The sequence below is a fragment of the Zalophus californianus genome, chromosome 17, assembly GCF_009762305.2.
Source record: "Zalophus californianus isolate mZalCal1 chromosome 17, mZalCal1.pri.v2, whole genome shotgun sequence".
In the NCBI taxonomy this organism is placed as follows: domain Eukaryota; kingdom Metazoa; phylum Chordata; class Mammalia; order Carnivora; family Otariidae; genus Zalophus; species Zalophus californianus.
In genome coordinates, this window is record NC_045611.1 from 50796266 (window position 1) to 50813516 (window position 17251).

Genomic DNA, 17251 nt, shown 5'->3' on the forward strand with positions numbered 1-17251 from the left:
AGTTACTTCTGGGAAGATCTCCCTAATTGTGCAAATTAAAAGGTCAGGTTTCCTTAATCCTTTCTGTTATTTAGCACTGATTTTTTTTTTGGTGTATTGATTTTGTAAACCACTATAGTTTTGTTTGTGATATTTTCTGTAGGATTTCTACATTCTGTTACACAGGATAATTGCCTAGAGCAGAGTTTCTCGGTGGAAGTTTTTCTTTCCTGCTTAAGTCATTTCTGGCAAAGGCTAGAAACTATCTCCTACTCCGTGTGTCTAGATTGCTCTCATTTATCATGGCTGGCCTCGAACTTATCTTATTGCCCTCATACTGGTCCTCATTCAACATTTCCCAAGACACAACTGGAATTACTACTATCCATCCCGTGTCTGGAAGCTGGAAATTTACAGGGACAAAACAACAACAAATTTAAGATTATTTTCCATTAGGAGAATATTAAGTTCAGGGGCGCCTGGGTGGCTCAGTTGGTTCAGCGTCTGCCTTCGGCTCAGGTCATGATCCCAGGGTCCTGGGATCCAGCCCCATGTCCAGCTCCCGGCTCAGCAGGGAGTCAGCTTCTCCCTCTCCCTCTGCCTCCCACCCCCAGCTCCTGTTTTCTCTCTCTCTCTCTCTCTCTCTCAAATGAATAAAATCTTTTTTTTTTAAAGAGAGAATATTAAGTTCCAACAAGGAAAGGGAAGAAGAAAGGATGGAGGAAACCCCCCCCCCCGAAAAACTAAAATAACCTGGAGTTTTCAGATCTGGCCCTGGTTTGCCAGGAGTGTTGTTCAGGAGCTGGGGAGCTCAGCGGTGGATCTGGGGGGCAGGGAGAGGCCAAAACCCCAGGGAGAGATGCTGGCTCCCCAGGTCCTGGCTTCATTCCTCAACCCCCTGGTGCCTGGACACCGCTCTCCCTCCTTGTGCTCCGGGATGCGCTCTGCTGATGTGTAATGGTGCATTAGTCCACGAGCGCAAATAAACCAGAGCAGATGTTTCAAAATCCAAGACAGAAAAAAACCAGTGATGAGCCAGAAATTCAAGACTGCTCACAAATATAAGGTAGTTGATGATGGATTGTTTCCAGGACAAGTGTTCTGCCAAGATTCTTGAGAGGGAAATGTCATTCCACGGGGAAAAATTAATCAGAGCTTATTTTTATCTAAACCAGGGAGCAAGTGGCAAGGAAAGCAGGCCAGTTCAACATCAGCAAGCAGCCAGATGGGTAAGTCTCTGTCACAGTGATAGAACTAGCCCACTAACGTTTACAGAGGGCTTAAAAAAAGAATTACCTCGCTGAATAAAAATTGTGAGTTTTTCCAGACTGACTTTTAGGAGCGAAACTATCCAAGGCACAGGGGTTGTATTGCTTTGCTTGGGTGAAAAAATAGAAAAAATAGAGAAAAAATTAAGGTAGGAAAAAAACAGTCATCAATGCCGTGCATTACTCCCCCAAAATTTACAAATTACAACTCATAAAAATGAGAAGGAAGAAGGGAGTCCTGCAGACAAACCAAGAAATAGGTATATCGTTTACAAGGCCTAAAACCAGAAAAAGTTCCTGTTGTACTTTGAGGAGTGTACCTAGACCAGGGTGCTGGAGGTGGGGGGGTGGATGCTTCATTTTATTTCCATAGTTTGGTGCATCTTATTATTATGCTAATCTCACACATTCCTGCTGCTTCACAGAATTGTTTTGGGAGGCCAGTTCCCTGCCTGTCTTGCCTTTGGATTCCATGCAAAAGCACTTTTCAGTTGTGTGAATTAAGAAACTTAGAGTCTGGGGCACCTGGGTGGCTCAGTCGTTAAGCGTCTGCCTCCTGCTCAGGTCATGATCCCAGGGTCCTGGGATCCGGCCTCGCATCGGGCTCCCTGCTCGGCGGGAAGCCTGCTTCTCCCTCTCCCACTCCCCCTGCTTGTGTTCCCTCTCTCACTCTGTCTCTCTGTGTCAAATAAATAAATAAAATCTTAAAAGAAAAGAAAAGAAAAACTTAGAGTCAGGGGCGCCCGGCTGGCTCAGTCAGTGGATCATGAGACTTGATCTCAGGGTTGTGAGTTTGAGCCCCACGTTGGGTATAGAGATTTCTTAAAAATAAAAGCTTTAAAAAAAAAAAAGGAAGGAAAGAAAGAAAGGAAAGAAGGGAAGGAAGGGAGGGAGGGAGGAAGGAAGGAAGGAAGAAAGAGAAAAGCAATCCTTGAAGCTGAGAATTGACCCGAGTTTATCATGGTGTTTGATAGTGATGGGTTGTAGAATATCAGCATGTTGATCATTAGATGTTCAAAAAGGAATTCAGTGGGGTGCCTGGGTTAAATGTCCAGCTCTTGTGGGTCTTGATCTTAGGGCCATGAGTTCCTGTGTGTCTTTTCTTTTTAAAAACAACCAGAGAGGGGGCGGGGCCCCTGGGTGGCTCAGTGGGTTGAGCATCCACCTCTTGGCTTTGGCTCAGGTCATGATCTCAGGCTCGTGAGATTGAGCCCTGTGTTGGGCTCCATGCTCCACACGTTGTCTGCTTGAAAGATTCTGTCTCTCCCTCTCCCTCCCCTCCACCCCCCATTCTCTCGCGCTCTCTTAAATAAATAAATAATAAATAAATAAAAAAAATCTTAACCAAAAAAAAGACACAAAGAAAGCTGAATACATAGGTATAAATATAGTTACCTGGGGTAAATGCAATATAAAGCAAACCAAACCAAACCACATTAATATTTAATGAAGTATAATTCAAAGCTATAATTTTCCAATGGGACAAAAGAAGCTTTTCAGTTTGCTGAGTCCAATTCCTGAGTAAGATCTACCAACACTAACAAGTCCCTAATCTGAAAGTGTTTATAAAAACAAAAACCGATTCCCCTTTACAATTAGATAAAAAACAAAACAAAAGTGTACCAAGACTTTTAAAAAACTCTGCCTAAAAAACAATTGGGTCATTAAAAAGGGTATCGGTACAGGAACATTATTCGCCTGGGTTGGAGAGAGAACATTGTAAGGGGACAGGCTTCGGGTCAAGCAGAACACAGTGGTCTAGAAGCTTTCACTAAGAAAAGGTTTCTTTTTGTCAGTTCTCTCTGCAGTGTACAGTGGATTACAGTGTAGACCGCAGTGGAGGCTGCATTCAGAAGTAGCTTCCAGAGCTTTCAAGGCTGCAATCTTTCTTTTGCACATTCCTCAGCAAAGTGTGAGGCAAGAAACTACCTTGACGTTCCACCGCAGCCTTTTCCCATTGGTCACCTCACACACAAACATGGGGATCGCTTGAGTGTCAGCCTTTTTAAAAAAATGAATCTTGAGTGCTCGCTTTGGCAGAACCCGTACTAAAATTGGAATGATACAGAGATTAGCGTGGCCCTGCATGTGAGGATGACAGACACATTCATGAAGCATTCCATATTTTTTTAATTAATTTTGAAATAAATTTAGACTTAGAATTTCAAAAACAGAGTTTCCATATACCCTTCACTCCACCTCCCCTAATATCCTCTTGCATAACCGGAGTACAGTGATCGGAACTGGGAAATTAACATTGGTGTAATACTGTTAAATAAACTCTAAGCCTTATTCAGATTTCATGAGGTTTTCCACTTGTATCCCTTTTATGTCCCAGGATCCAATATGCTGCACTTCCTTATTACGTGTCCTTGGTCTCCTCCAAACTGGCATCTCAGACTTTCCTGTCTCCTGTGACTGACATTTTGAAGAGTAGGTAAGTCACCTGTTCTTTTATAGAGTGGCTTTCAGTGTGGGGACTGAGATTCTGAATTTTTGGTGAGGAGATCCTGAAATCATGGTGTGTCTTCTCCTGTGCATCATATCAAAGGGCTTGTGATGTTGCTGTTAGGTGTAATCACTATTTAGGTGTTTCATATCCAGGTTTCTTCCCTGTAAAGTTATTCGCTTTTCCATCACCAGGTAAGTTGCATTATGCCTGTTAAGTCAATTTCATTACTTAGATTCTTCGGCTGGTGTGATGGTTATTTTTACGTCAACTTGACTGAGTCCAGGAATGCCGGAGTCTGGTTAAACATTATTTCCGGGTGTGTCTGGCAGGGTGTTTCTGGAAGAAATTAGCGTTTGAATAGGTAGACTGAGTGAAGCGGATGGCCCTCCTCAAGGAATAGATTTCTCTGCCCTTGCATTTATGATCAAGGACTGGGCAATGCTGCAGATTGCAGAATTGCCTGGGAACAGCCAAATGACCTCGGGGATTCTCTCAGGAAGCAGATCCTGCCCACCTTGCAGTAAGCAGTGGTAAAGGGAAGGGGCTCTTCCAGCTGGTGGCTGAGCTTCAGCCTGGGGTTTGACAGCTCCTTCGTTCCAAGCAGCGTTGAGAACAAAGACAAAACCCCATCCCTTGTGGAGTAGACTGGCACATGAAGCCCCGTGACAGCAGGAGTTTTATTCCACTAGAGCCAGCTACAGAGGTACAAATCCTAACGGCCCCCTGAATAAGTACTTTGAAGTGTTATGCATATCGTTGGACACCTGATCCATGAACTGTGGTCAGGTAGGATGGGGTGGGTGGGAGGAACTGGGGCTCAGCCATCCTCTCTCTCCTTCTCCACTCTATACTTAGGGGGACTGATGCCTGCAGACTGTTTCCCAGGCTCCAGTGTCAGCTGGCTTTGGGCTTGATTCAGCCTGAGGGGTGGGGTGGGGTGGGGGGACATGGGCAGGAGATTGGAAGAGGAGAAGAGAGACCAAGGGTATTGTGGGGCATCTCAAGGGGGTGGGAGCTGATAGCGTCGGTGGTGAAAGAATTCACCTGAGGCAGAACAAAGGAGACAGAAGTGTATTGAATACACCACAAGGGAGCAGCGGGCAGGACAGCAAAGGAGAGACTGGGTGCCACGAGGCGGTGGTGGCGAGGGGCTATAGTTATAGGGAGGAGTGAGGGAGTTTGAGGATGTAAGGAATTTTCCCTTTTTTGGTAATCTTAGGGACTGTACCTGGTTGTAATTGGGCAGTTAGGGCTGTGGCTTAATGAGCCTGTGTGCATCATCTTGGTGGTCGCTGTGGGCCCTTTTGGCTTGCTCACGTTTCCGTTGCTCAAGCCTGTTGCCTAAAAGCAGCCTCTACAGGTATCTCTTTCCCCTGTCCCCCTGCCTTAGCCAGCACCTGTGGCAGCAGCTGCATCTCCCCCTCCCCAGCCCCAACCTTAGCCCCCCGACCCAGTCACACCTGCCTATTCCAGTTTTCATTGGTGACTCCTTCCCTGGGCTCTGAGAGCCCCACCTCTTGCCTTTTCTTTCCAGTAAAGGGATGGGCACGGTTACCCTCTGCTGCTGATCTGGGTTACCACACCATGCCCTGCTTGACTCTCAGCTCCTCCATCCCCTATTTAGCTAGTTCTCTGTATTAAATTCCTCTGTCATAAATACTCGAAGTGATTCCTGTTTTCCTGGAGAGACCCTGACCGAAACAGGTCTCTAGAAAGTCATAGACTCGTGAAACTGGCAGGTGTGGTGATGGAATTAAGAATGACATATATTTTAGAGAATGGAGTCAAGGTAAATATTACCCTTTTGTTAAGAAGCTTACAGGTCACCATAAGCCAGAGATGAAAACCAGCATTTACAGGGTCTCATTTACATACCCTTAATGAGAAACTCAACAACATCAAAAGTTACTTAGAGAACACGAGAGAACAGACAGGGATCTGTCAGACTGTGTCTCAGGAATCCTGGTCTTAGGGATACGGAGACCTTGGGTTAGGACTGTAGATAAAAATCAGCTGCTAATGTGAAGGAGAGCTGAGAAGAAGGAAGAGCATCATGGTGCCATATTTAAAAGAAAAAAGATTTTATTCATTTATTTGAGGGAGGGAGAGAGAGCACGCACAAGCAGGGGGAGGGCAGAGGGTGGAGGAGAAGCAGACTCTCCACCGAGAGCAGAGCCCAGCTTCACTGGACTCCATCCCGGGACCCCGAGATCATGACCTGAGCCCAAGTCAGACGCCTAACTGACTGAGCCGCCCAAGCACCCCTACAGTGCCGTGTTTAGCACTTGTTGGCATACTGGGTAGAATTGTGGCTAGACCAGGAACACCCAAATGAAGGCAAGAGTGTGGCATGATCGCTTGGAGCTCTTTGGTGGGAAATATTGGGGAGCTCTTTGAATGCCTGAATTAAACTACTGCAAGGACTTTTGGCAAAAAGTCAGTCTTTTTTGTGGGACAGATTTTATTTTGTGGCAGACACACACCTTTTGCAATGATTATTGGGGCAACTTTGGAAGAAGCTTATCTGGGATTAGCTTAATTTTAACCAACAGCAACCTCTTGTTAACATGTTGAGAGCAAAGGGGGAAAGGAACAGAGGCAGGGATTTCTTGTTGAATCTCTTGCTGGTTAGCAATCACCGCAATATAATGTTTAGAATCGGGTGCCTCTGTCAGGGCTTCTGGAAGAAAATATTTTCATTCCAGAAAGAACCTATCTTGTATATAATACATGCAACCCGGTTTTGCAAAGATCTCTACTCAACAGGCTGAGGGAAATACATGCTGCTCTGAGATTGGTACCAAGACAGGAGCAAACAGAGGGGAAAAGATAAGACAGAACAGTTCTGTTGGAGGAATCTTCGAGGCAAGCATCATGTCTATAAAGCGTCTGACTTGGGTACTATCTGCTGTGCAGAAGATGGAGGGACACCAGAATATGTTTCCTTTCCCTCCTTGTCCTGATCTGCATTAGCAAGATTTGTAGATTTTGATCTTTCACAAATCCCGTTCTTCCCAATTTATGGTTTCTCCACCTTCTTTGGGGGATTTCAGATTTGACAGTTTTAACCTTAGGTGTTTGGGCTCATTCTGTCATTCTGTCTTCTTCCCTGGATAGGCAGTGGAAGCTGTCGCAGGTCAGCCACCTTGACTGTGAGGTTTTATAACTTGACGCCTGGCCAAATGAAGGAGTGTGATTCCCCATCCTGTAAAGTGGTCATTTGCCCCAGCGAAGCTACTTCTACTTCAGCAAAGAACACGGTGTGACTATTGTCACTTGATAATGTTTAAATGATATAAGAGGGTGATGGTGGCCGGCTAGTGAAATCAAGGATAGCTTTGATTTTTATTTATTTAAGTAATCTCTAGACCCAATGTGGGGCTCGAACTCACAACCCTGAGATCAAGAGTCACATGCTTTTCTGACTGAGCCAGCCAGGTGCCCCCAGGATAGCTTTGATTTTCTTAAAGATTTAATTAATTGATTGATTGATTGATTGAGAGAGAGAGAGAGAGAGAGAGAGAAGGGGGAGGGCCAGAGAGAGAGAGAGAGAATCTCAAGCAGACTCCACACTGAGTGCTGACCCTGATGTGGGGCTCAATTTCAGGACCCTGAGATCATGACCTGAGCTGAAATCAAGAGTCGGACGCTTAACTGATTGAGCCACTCAGGCGCCTCTGGATATCTTTGATTTTTAATCTAAAAGTTTATACTTGCCAATTGGGTGTATAAGGAAGTTGTTGGAAATACATACATACATACATACATACATACACATCATACTTATCTATACTGAAAGTTCATCTTTACATTTTTCCCCATGCCCCTTATCTTGGGCTTGGATGAGCACTTGACTGTCTCCTAGAATCAAATAGGAGTTTCATTGAATTTGAGAGACTTATGTCCTTTATTTCTAATTTTTAAATAATTGTGGAAGTGAGAAAAGAGAAAAGCCCTCCCCCTCCCCCCAACATCCAGGAGCTGACCTGGCACCCCCAGCCAGGCCTTGGTGTTTTGTTTTAAGATTGTATTTATTTGTTTGAGAGAGAGGAAGAGAGCACAAGGGGGTGGGGGAGGAGCGGAGGGGCAGAGGAAGAGAAAGAAGCAGACTCCCTGCTGAGCGGACCGATATGGGGCTGGATCCCAGGTCCTGGGGATCATGACTTGAGCTGAAGGCACACACTTAGCCCACTGAGCCACCCAGGTGCCCCAAGCCAGTGACTTTTAAGGAAACCCTTCCTCAGGAAGCCCTTTGTCTGGGACCTATTTCCCTCCCTGAGTCATACATAGGCTCTAGTTTGGATCGTCGTCTGGGTATAGATTCTAAAAGCGAGTCAGCTCCCAGAAGAGGCAGTCACAGTCTAAGGATATTTCTCTCTATATTTCTATTTTGTTTTCATACTCATTTTTGTAATACTTGGTCTCATAAAAATGTGGGAAAGGTAGGTCTCAGCACTCAGATCTTCCTGGAAGCTTTCCTCACATCGTGATTTCACTTATTTGTGTATTTCTGTAGAATTTCTCTATTTTTTTTTTTTAGTAAGGGAAAGGAAGAACCAGATACTCAGAACCCACTTGGGTGGGGTTGCTTGCAGACTAGCCAACAGGGCTCCCTCTGGTCCTTCAACACCATTCCACTCCTCACCAGAGGGAGGCGCTGAGTCCCTGTGGAGAGGCAACCCCCTGGGGCTGTTGCCTGTCATGTGCAGCCTCTCCAGGCTCTCTCCAGGTTTACTAGCAGCTCTCTCTGGTTTCCGAGCAGCAGGGGAAACACCCTGTGCCCATTTGGGCCTCATTTTCATGAAGGAAAAAACACTCTATTAAAACCAGGAACCTAGCCAGGCCTATTTCTGGTGAAGAGAGTTTCTAGCTCTCCCACCCAGAAGCTGGTGGTGGTAACTGATTAAGAATCCACCTTAATCTGTATCAGCCTTCACAGAACACAGATTCTGATTCCTGGCCTGCGAGACAATAGAAAACAACCCGTGTATATATTTTCGTTCACAGTTTCTCTCAGATTTGTTCAGCAAAATGCCTCCTCAATCAGTGTCACTTCAGGTTGAATGAAGAAGATTGCTAGGGCAGACCTCTGTTGGGGCCTCCAGGCAGGTGGGTCGCTCTCAGGTCTCCATCGGTGTCTGGGCAGCTGACCTAGGACCACAGACATCTGTCCTCAGCCCTCAGATCAGTTTAGTCAACTGATTCATGGCCCCATTTGTGTGTGAGTGTACATTTATTTACTTATTAATAATTTATTTAAGTTAGCTTGGGCTGAAATTTTTCAAGATTTTATTTTTTTAAGTAATCTCTACACCCAATGTGGAACTTGAGCTCACAACCCTGAGCTCAAGAGTCGCATGCTCTACCAACTGAGCCAACCAGGCACCCCCATCTGCGTATTTAAATGAAGCAAGCCTCAATATATTGGTTCAGATATGAATACCAGCAGAAACTTGGCCTTTGTATTTCATTATGTGGAAATTTTTTCCTAAAAAAAAAGCATGGTACTTAAGACCACAGAAGTTTTTTTCACCATTACTGCCAAAGCAGTAAGATAATTAAAGTAAGACAGCTAAGCAGAATTACAAGTTTCTCTCTGAAACGGGACATAGCCACAGTTCCTAAATTCTTGGAATATGGGGCGCCTGGGTGGCTCAGTCGTTAAGCGATTGCCTTCGGCTCAGGTCATGATCCCAGGGTCCTGGGAACGAGCCCCGCCAGAAGCCTGCTTGTCCCTCTCCCACTCCCCCTGCTTGTGTTCCTTCTCTGGCTGTGTCTCTCTCTGTCAAATAAATAAGATCTTTTAAAAAAATAAAAATAAAAATAAATTCTTGGAATATATTCAGGACCACTTTGTGAAAATAACACTGCCAGGATAGAATAAATAAATTGACAAAGAAGAGAATTGCCTTATTGGAAGAGATTTTTAACAGATTTCTGTGGCAGGATGCTGTTTTTCCACCTGTGGCTCCACCTCTTTAGTTGCCTCTTGCTTTTAAAATTCTGAAGACTGGACTTTTAAAACTCAGTTCTAGAATGTAACTACAGTTGACCCTTGGACAACACAGGGGTGAGACACCAACCTCCCATGTGGCCAAAAATTCACGTATAACTTTGACTCCCACAAAACTTCACTGGTAATAGCCTACTGTTGACAGGAAGCCTTAAGGATAACATAAACAGTCAGCTAACACATATGTTGTATGTTTGGTGTATTCTATACTGTATTCTTCCAATAAAGTAGGCTAGAGAAAAGAAAATGTCATTAAGAAAATCATGAAGAAGAGAAAAGACATTTTATAGTACAGGAAAAAATCCACACGCAAGTAGACCCGTGCAGTTGTTGAAGGATCAACTGCAGATAGCTTTAAGTGCACAAAATCGACATGTAGTGATAAGTGATAAGTTGCATTGGTGGAAATGAAGAAGGGTTTTCTGTATATAAGATCATGGCATCTATAGAGACCATTTTACTTATTCCTTTCCAGTTTGAACACCCTTTATTTCTTTTTCTTGCCTAATTGCTCTGGCTCAAACTTCCGGTACTGTGTCAAATAAAAGTGGCAGGAGTAGACCTCCTTGCCATACTCTCGATCTTAGAAGCTTTCAACCTTTCACTACTGGGTGTGGTGTTATCCCTGGGCCTGTCATATACGGCCTTCATTATGTTGAGGCACATTCCCTTGATACCTAATTTGTTGAGAGGTTTTTTTTTTTAAACCATGAAAGAGTGTTGAATTTTGTCAAGTGCCTTTTCTGTTATCTATTGAGATGATCATATGATTTTATCCTTCATTTTGGGAGTTGGGTGATGGTTTCACAACAGTATGAATGTACTTAATGTCACTAAACTGTATACTTCTAAATGGTTAAGATGGTAAATTTTGTTATCTGTATTTTACCACAATAAAAAAAAATGGGGAAGAAACTTTATTTTGAAAATAGGCCTATCTTTAATAAAATTTAGATCATAATAGCAATATGTGATTCATTCTTTGAGTAAACAAAGAACGAATCAAATGATGGTTTTTTGGGGGGTTTTTTGTTTTGTTTTGTTCTGTTTTTGGTGGGGAAGGAGGGTAAAAGGATTAGAGTTTTTCCTACAAAATTATTTAGCATTTGACTTTTCTAACCTAAGTCATAAAGTTAATTTTTGCAAAATTATTCTAGGGTGCCAACGATGTCCCCAAAGGCCTCTCTTAACTCCTTCAATATTCACCTCATACTTTTTTGAAGGTTCATTGTGCCATTATCCTTGTGGATGTTAATTTCTTCAAAAGTTAGTGTCTCAGGGGCGCCTGGGTGGCTCAGTCGTTAAGCGTCTGCCTTCGGCTCAGGTCGTGATCCCAGGGTCCTGGGATCAAGCCCCGCATCGGGCTCTCTGCTCCGCGGGAAGCCTGCTTCTCCCTCTCCCACTCCCCCTGCTTGTGTTCCCTCTCTCGCTGTGTCTTTCTCTGTCAAATAAATAAAATCTTTAAAAAACAAAAAACAACAAAATAAAGTTAGTGTCTCAGATCCCCGTTGGTCAAGGGATTTGGATGGGATTCCATCACTTTTCCCCCCGTCACTTACAAAGACTTTTTGTAACCAAGCATATTTTGTAAGATCTGCAATTTCACCTTGCATCAGAGGGTCACAAAGAGGACATTCCTGTAATGAGAGAGGATTCACACTAGTAGTAAGTAGGGACATGCTTGGGGACTACCGCATTAACAGTCAGTTTAATATTTTTGTGACAACAGCTTTTATTTCCCCACAAAGTCTTGTAATTGCAAGACCCGGATAATGAACTCTGATAACAAGTACTCCTGCAGCCAAGAACCTAGTGGTTTGGTAAATGTTTGTTGCTGTTATAGCAAACAAACAAAGACTGTGATAACCTTCACATACTTCAGATTTCCCTTTTAAGTTAAGCTGCAACATCAGTCCCTGTTTTTTTCAGTACGAATTCTTTCTGAGTTCATTCCCACTTCCTACTGGTTACTTCTGTCACTGGATTCAGACAAGCCATGCACAACTGCCTAAATAATTCCAAAGACGCTTTGAACCCACCCACACCTGTCACTCCACTGATATTACCCTATTCCTCATATTTCCCCTGACTCCACCCCACATTGTAGCCAGAATGGCCATTTCATCCCACCTGGGCCCCTTTACTAGAGGCCCATTGCTTTTGGAAATCAAACAAGCTCTTTATCATTTAGCATTCCACACTGTTGGCAGATCAATAAGTGTGTTGAGTCAATGAACTGCCTGCATTTTTCCTACCCAGAATTCTACCACAAATGCATTTCCCATCAACATAAAAGGAAAGAGCCACAGAAAGTTAAGACCACATTTCACAAATGTATTCTATGGGTGGCTGTCTCATTCTCTTGGCTCTGGAAACCAATGCATGGTATTTTGCAAGACTGAAACAGATATTTTTAGAATTGTCCTCTTACGTCTTCCCAGAGAGGACCTCCACACTATCTTGATACCTGTGTCTCTATTGAACCCTCATTCCCACCAGAAGGTCTCTTAGAAATCTCTCTGCATATATGTGTGTGCGTGTGTGTGTGTATTTGTTCTTTTTTGTCCTTCATTTTGTTAATGTGGTGTGCCACATTTTTGACTTCCATATGTTAAACCATCTTTGCATTGCAAAAATAAATCCCATCTGGGGGCGCCTGGCTGGCTCAGTTGGAAGAACATGCAACTCTTGATCTTGGGGTCATGAGTTCAAGCCCCATGTTGGGTGTAGAGATTACTTAAATAAATAAAACTTAAAAAAAAATAAATCCCATCTGATCATAGTGTATGATCCTTTTTATATATTGTCATATGCTGCTGTTTTGTTGAGGATTTTTGCATCTGTTATATCAGGGATATTGGTCTGTAATTTTCTTTTAGTGTCCTTGTCTGGCTTTGGTATCTGGGTCATGCTATTCTTGTAAAATTAGTTTGGAAATAATTCCCTCCCCTTCAGATTTTTGGAAGAGTTTGAGAGGGATGGGTGTTAATTCTTCTTTAAATGGTTGATGGGGTTGCCTGGGTGGCTCAGTCAGTTAAGCATCAGACTCTTGATCTCAGCTCAGGTCTTGATCTCAGGGTCATGAATTCAAGCCCCACATTGGGTTCCATGCTGGGCATGGAGCCTACTCAAAATAAATAAATAAATAAATAAATAAATGTTTGATAGGATTCACTAGTGAAACCATCGGGTCATTATTGGTCTGTTCATCATTTCTGTTTCTTCATGACTAAGTCTTGGTAGATTGTATGTTTCTAGAAATGTATTAATTTCTTTTAGGTTATCCAAATTGTTGGCATATACTTGTTCACAGTAGTCTTTTAAGAGCCACTGTATTTTTCTGGTGTCAATTGTAATGCGTCCTCATTCATTTATACTTTTGTTATTTGAGTCCTCTTTTTTTCTTCATTAGTTCAGTGAAAGGTTTGTCAATTGTGTCCGTTTGTTTGTTTTCCAAATAATCTACTTAGTTTCATTGATTTTTTTTGTATTGTCTTTCTAGTCTTCATTTCATTTATTTCTCTTAACTACTGACAGAACTAAAAGGGGAAATAAACTTAAGTACAATAATAGTAGGGCCAGGCATCCAAGTTCACAAAGCTCCTAAGTACCCCCAGAATTTCAACCCAAAGAAATGGTCTCCAAAACACATTTTAATAAAACTGCCTAAAATCGAGGGAGCTTTATTTTATTTCTTTTTTTTTTAAGGTCAAGATAAGTTTAAAAGCAGCAAGAGAAAAAAAAAATCCTCACAAATAAGGCTATAATGGATTTTTCAGCTTAAATTCTTCAAGCCACAAGAGAATGGATGATATATTCAAAGTTCTGGAGGAAAAAACCTGCCAAGCAAGAATACTTTACCCAGCACAGGTATCCCTCAGAAAATAAGGTGAGAGAAAGACTCCCAGACAGAAGCTGAGGAAGTTGATCACCAGTAGACCTGCCTACAAGAAATGCTGAAAGGAGTATTTCAGGCAGAAGTGAAAGGACATTAACCAGTGACATAAAACCATACTTAACGACTAATAGCCCACTTTTGACTGAAAGCCTTATTGATAACATAAACAGCTAATTGACACATATTTTGTGTCTGTTATATGTATTATATACTGTATTCTTACAATAAAGTGAGCTAGAGAAAAGAAAATGTTATTAAGAAAGTCATAAGGAAGAGAAAATAAACTTACAGCATTATACTGTATTTTTTTTTTTAATAAAAACCCATGTATAAGTCAGCCTGCACAGTTCAAACCTATGTTGTTCAAGGGTCAACTATATAGAGTCAGATTCAGAATACTCTAATTCTGCAATAGGATGGTGTGTCAATCACTTAACTCTAGTTTAAGGTCAAAAGACAAAAGTGTTAAAGATAACTATAGCTACAATAATTTGTTAATGGATATAGTGTAAAAAAAGAGGTAAGCTATGTCATCAAAAACACAAAATGTTGGAGGGGGAGTAAAATGGTAGAATTTTTGTATGCCCTCAAAGTTCAGTTGTTATCAGCTTTAAGTAGACTGTTACATCTATAAAATGTCTTATGTAAGCTTCATGGCAATCACAAAGTAAAAACCTAAAGTAGATTCACATAAGATAAAGAGAAGGGAATCACAGCGTACCATTATGGAAAATCATCAATTCAGAAAGAAAACAGAGGAAGAAAGGAACAAGGGAACCAGAAATCAACCATGAAACAGTAAGATGGCATAGTAGTCAAGAATTACTTTAAGTGTAAAGAGATTAATTTCTAAATCAAAAGGCATGGAGTGGCTGAATGGTTATAAAACCAGACCCAACTATATGCTGTCAACAAGATACTTAACTCTAGTATAAAGGTTGAAGGACAAAAGTATTAAAAATAACTTTAAGGACACATGTGGGCTCAAAGTGGAGGCACAGAAAAAGGTAATTTTTTATTATTATTTTATTTTGAGAGAGAGAGAGAGTCCATGAGCATGAGTGAGGGGAGGCGCAGAGGGAGAGAGAATCTCAAGCAGACTCCATGCTGAGCATGGAGCTGGATGCAGGGCTGGACTTCATGACCCTGAGATCATGACCCGAGCTGAAACCAAGAGTCAGACGCTCAACAGCTCAGCCACCCAGGCGCCCCAGAAAAAGATAATTTCATGCAAATGAAACCAACAGAGAGCAGGGGTAGCTATACTTATATAAAACAAAATAGACTTTAAGTCAAAAACTGTAAAAGAGATCAACCCCCCCCCCAAGTCCCCTCCCAAACTAACAAGAGAGAAAGAAGGTCATACTATAAGGATAAAAGAGTCACTTCATCAAGAGTATATAACTATTGTAAATAGCTATGTACCTGACACCGGAGGACCTAAATATATAAAGCAAATACTGACATGTCATTAGTGACTTGAAGCATAATGAACCCAGCAACTAGGAGTTGCCCAGCAAGGCCTGCTGGCATCTGTCATATCTCTTAAGTTAGGAGGCCATACAGAAGAAGTCCAAGCAAGTCTGGTACCTGCTGGAAAATCTTCTCTGGATAAGTTAGGGTCTGAAGAATATATTAGTTTTGCAACAGAAGCCCATGGATATTTAATCACAAAAGGTGTTTCCTAGATCAAGGGTACCCGGGACAGGGCACCTCCCTGAGGTGATTGACTAACACGTATCAGCAAGGGTGGAGAATGACGATGGAGGGGCAGGAGGACAAGGAGCAATGACTGAGACAGTGGGCAGACCATAAAATGGAGCATTTGGGAACATGGTCGTCAGACAAGGCCTCTCAAAGGTGTGAACCCCAGGCTCTTCACCGCGCAGACCCCGATGCCTGCCCCAGCCTTCCTTTCCAAGCCGCCGTAGGGGAAATTGATTTTCTTTGGTATCTTTCTCAATGAGAAAACATCTTTCTGCTGCAAAGAAGGAGGAACCAAGAAATTATGAAGCGCAGGCAAGGAGACGAATGTTAAGAGTTGAACCACTGCTGGAGATTAAGTGGGCAGGGTTTCCTCAAGGGGAGTGGCCTGGACACCCAAACTCCCTGCCTCCTTTCTCTCTCCCCACCCCCACCCCCATTCCGTAGCCAGGGGCAAGGTCCTTACCTCTCATAGTCCCCAGAGATGGGGGAGGAATAGCATTGAGCATTTACACCCAGAACCTTCAACTTTATAACCTACTTCTCCTCAAAGGACTCAGGACAACAGAGCTCAAAGCAGGGCCAGAAGGTACAGTTGGGGCCACAGAGGTTGGTCCGGTTCAGGGGCAGGATAGTGTCATCATGACAGCAGTACTCTAAGGGGTTGTAGATCTTGTCCCCACACCTGGGCGCCTGATGGCACAGCCACGCCTCTGGGCCAGTAGGGGCGTCTGAGCAGACATTGCTGGTGTGAGCTCTGTGAACCATGACCCCACTTCCCAAGGGGAGCCCTGAACCTCTTCACTCCTCCCCATTCTTGTACTCACCTGTGACTGTCTTTGAGCACTGGAGGAGAAGGAAGGCTAACACACAGACAGGAGCTGGAGGAGAGGGAAAGGAGGTTGAGGATGGGGCTTCTGGAATGTGGCCATTGGGCTGACTGACCTCAGGAAGGACAGGCCAGTATGGGGAAGACTTACACCCAGATTTTCTCTACAGGCTTGGGTTTGGGGCCATCTCTGCATAGGGTCTAGTTCCTGAAGGAGGTGAGAGTTCAGACAGCTGGGCCTGAGCAGCTGTCTTTCCCTGCAGGAGAGAATGCAGGGAAAACTCTTGGGATGCCATAGCTTAGGATTCTAAGAATGCAGTGAAGTTGCCCAGTTGGGAGAGAGGGTGGGGCAGGTGTTAAAGATACTGAGAGGGTGAAGAAGAAGAGGAAGGAAGCTGAGGTGAGATTGACAAGGAGAGAATTTGGGTGCAGAGATGCTTTGGGGATATGATTGGGCTTGAATTGTCTTGGAGGTGGAGCTCCCCTTACTTGTATTGCAGCTTCTGGACTCTCCCTGACTGTGGATGGAGTTGGAGAGATACAGGAGATGGGAAAGAAGGAATGGGGCATGAAGGGATTTTAGAGATGCACTCACATGACTGGGGTAGTGATTCACATATTCCGCAGTTGTCTTTATTTTGAAAGCATGTAGAGGCAGGTAACAATGGGATTATATGGATGAAACAGGAGGTGAGGCTATGGTTTCATCTTCTACACTTGCAAATGGAAAATGTCCCATTATTCCATAACCTCTGGCCCCTCCTGGGCTACTGCGTATCAGATAGTGAAGGCATCTCTGAGGATCACTCCATGTTGTGGTTCTAAAATGCTGCTGGCCTTCGGCATGATTGGGCATTTTTGGTTAAGGTGCAATCAGAGAGGGTGGCTCTCTCCATTTATTTTAAGCTTTTTCCCCGACAAAACACCTGGTATTTCTGTATTTCCCAAGTACCTTATCCTTAGAAGTTTCAAGAGATTCTGTCCCAAACCACTTTGTTTACTCTGTGGAAAGCTATTTGGAATCAGCCTCACAGTTGTCACATGACCTAGCAGAAGTGCACAGGCTCCTTAAACTCCAGAAGGGAATCAGAGGAGAGCAACAGTTGCA

The 17251-nt window shown here is 43.3% G+C and overlaps 1 long non-coding RNA gene and 1 other non-coding gene across 2 annotated transcripts; both read left to right on the forward strand.

Annotated features, from left to right (window-relative positions):
• Positions 1-1151: 1151 nt before the first annotated feature.
• On the forward strand, positions 1152-13775 carry LOC113936552. The gene is made up of 3 exons (XR_003524291.1): positions 1152-1208; positions 3586-3684; positions 13421-13775. It is a non-coding gene; the product is annotated as an uncharacterized LOC113936552 (long non-coding RNA).
• Positions 3272-3376, forward strand: LOC113936830. The gene has a single exon (XR_003524389.1). It is a non-coding gene; the product is annotated as a U6 spliceosomal RNA (small nuclear RNA).
• Positions 13776-17251: the final 3476 nt, after the last annotated feature.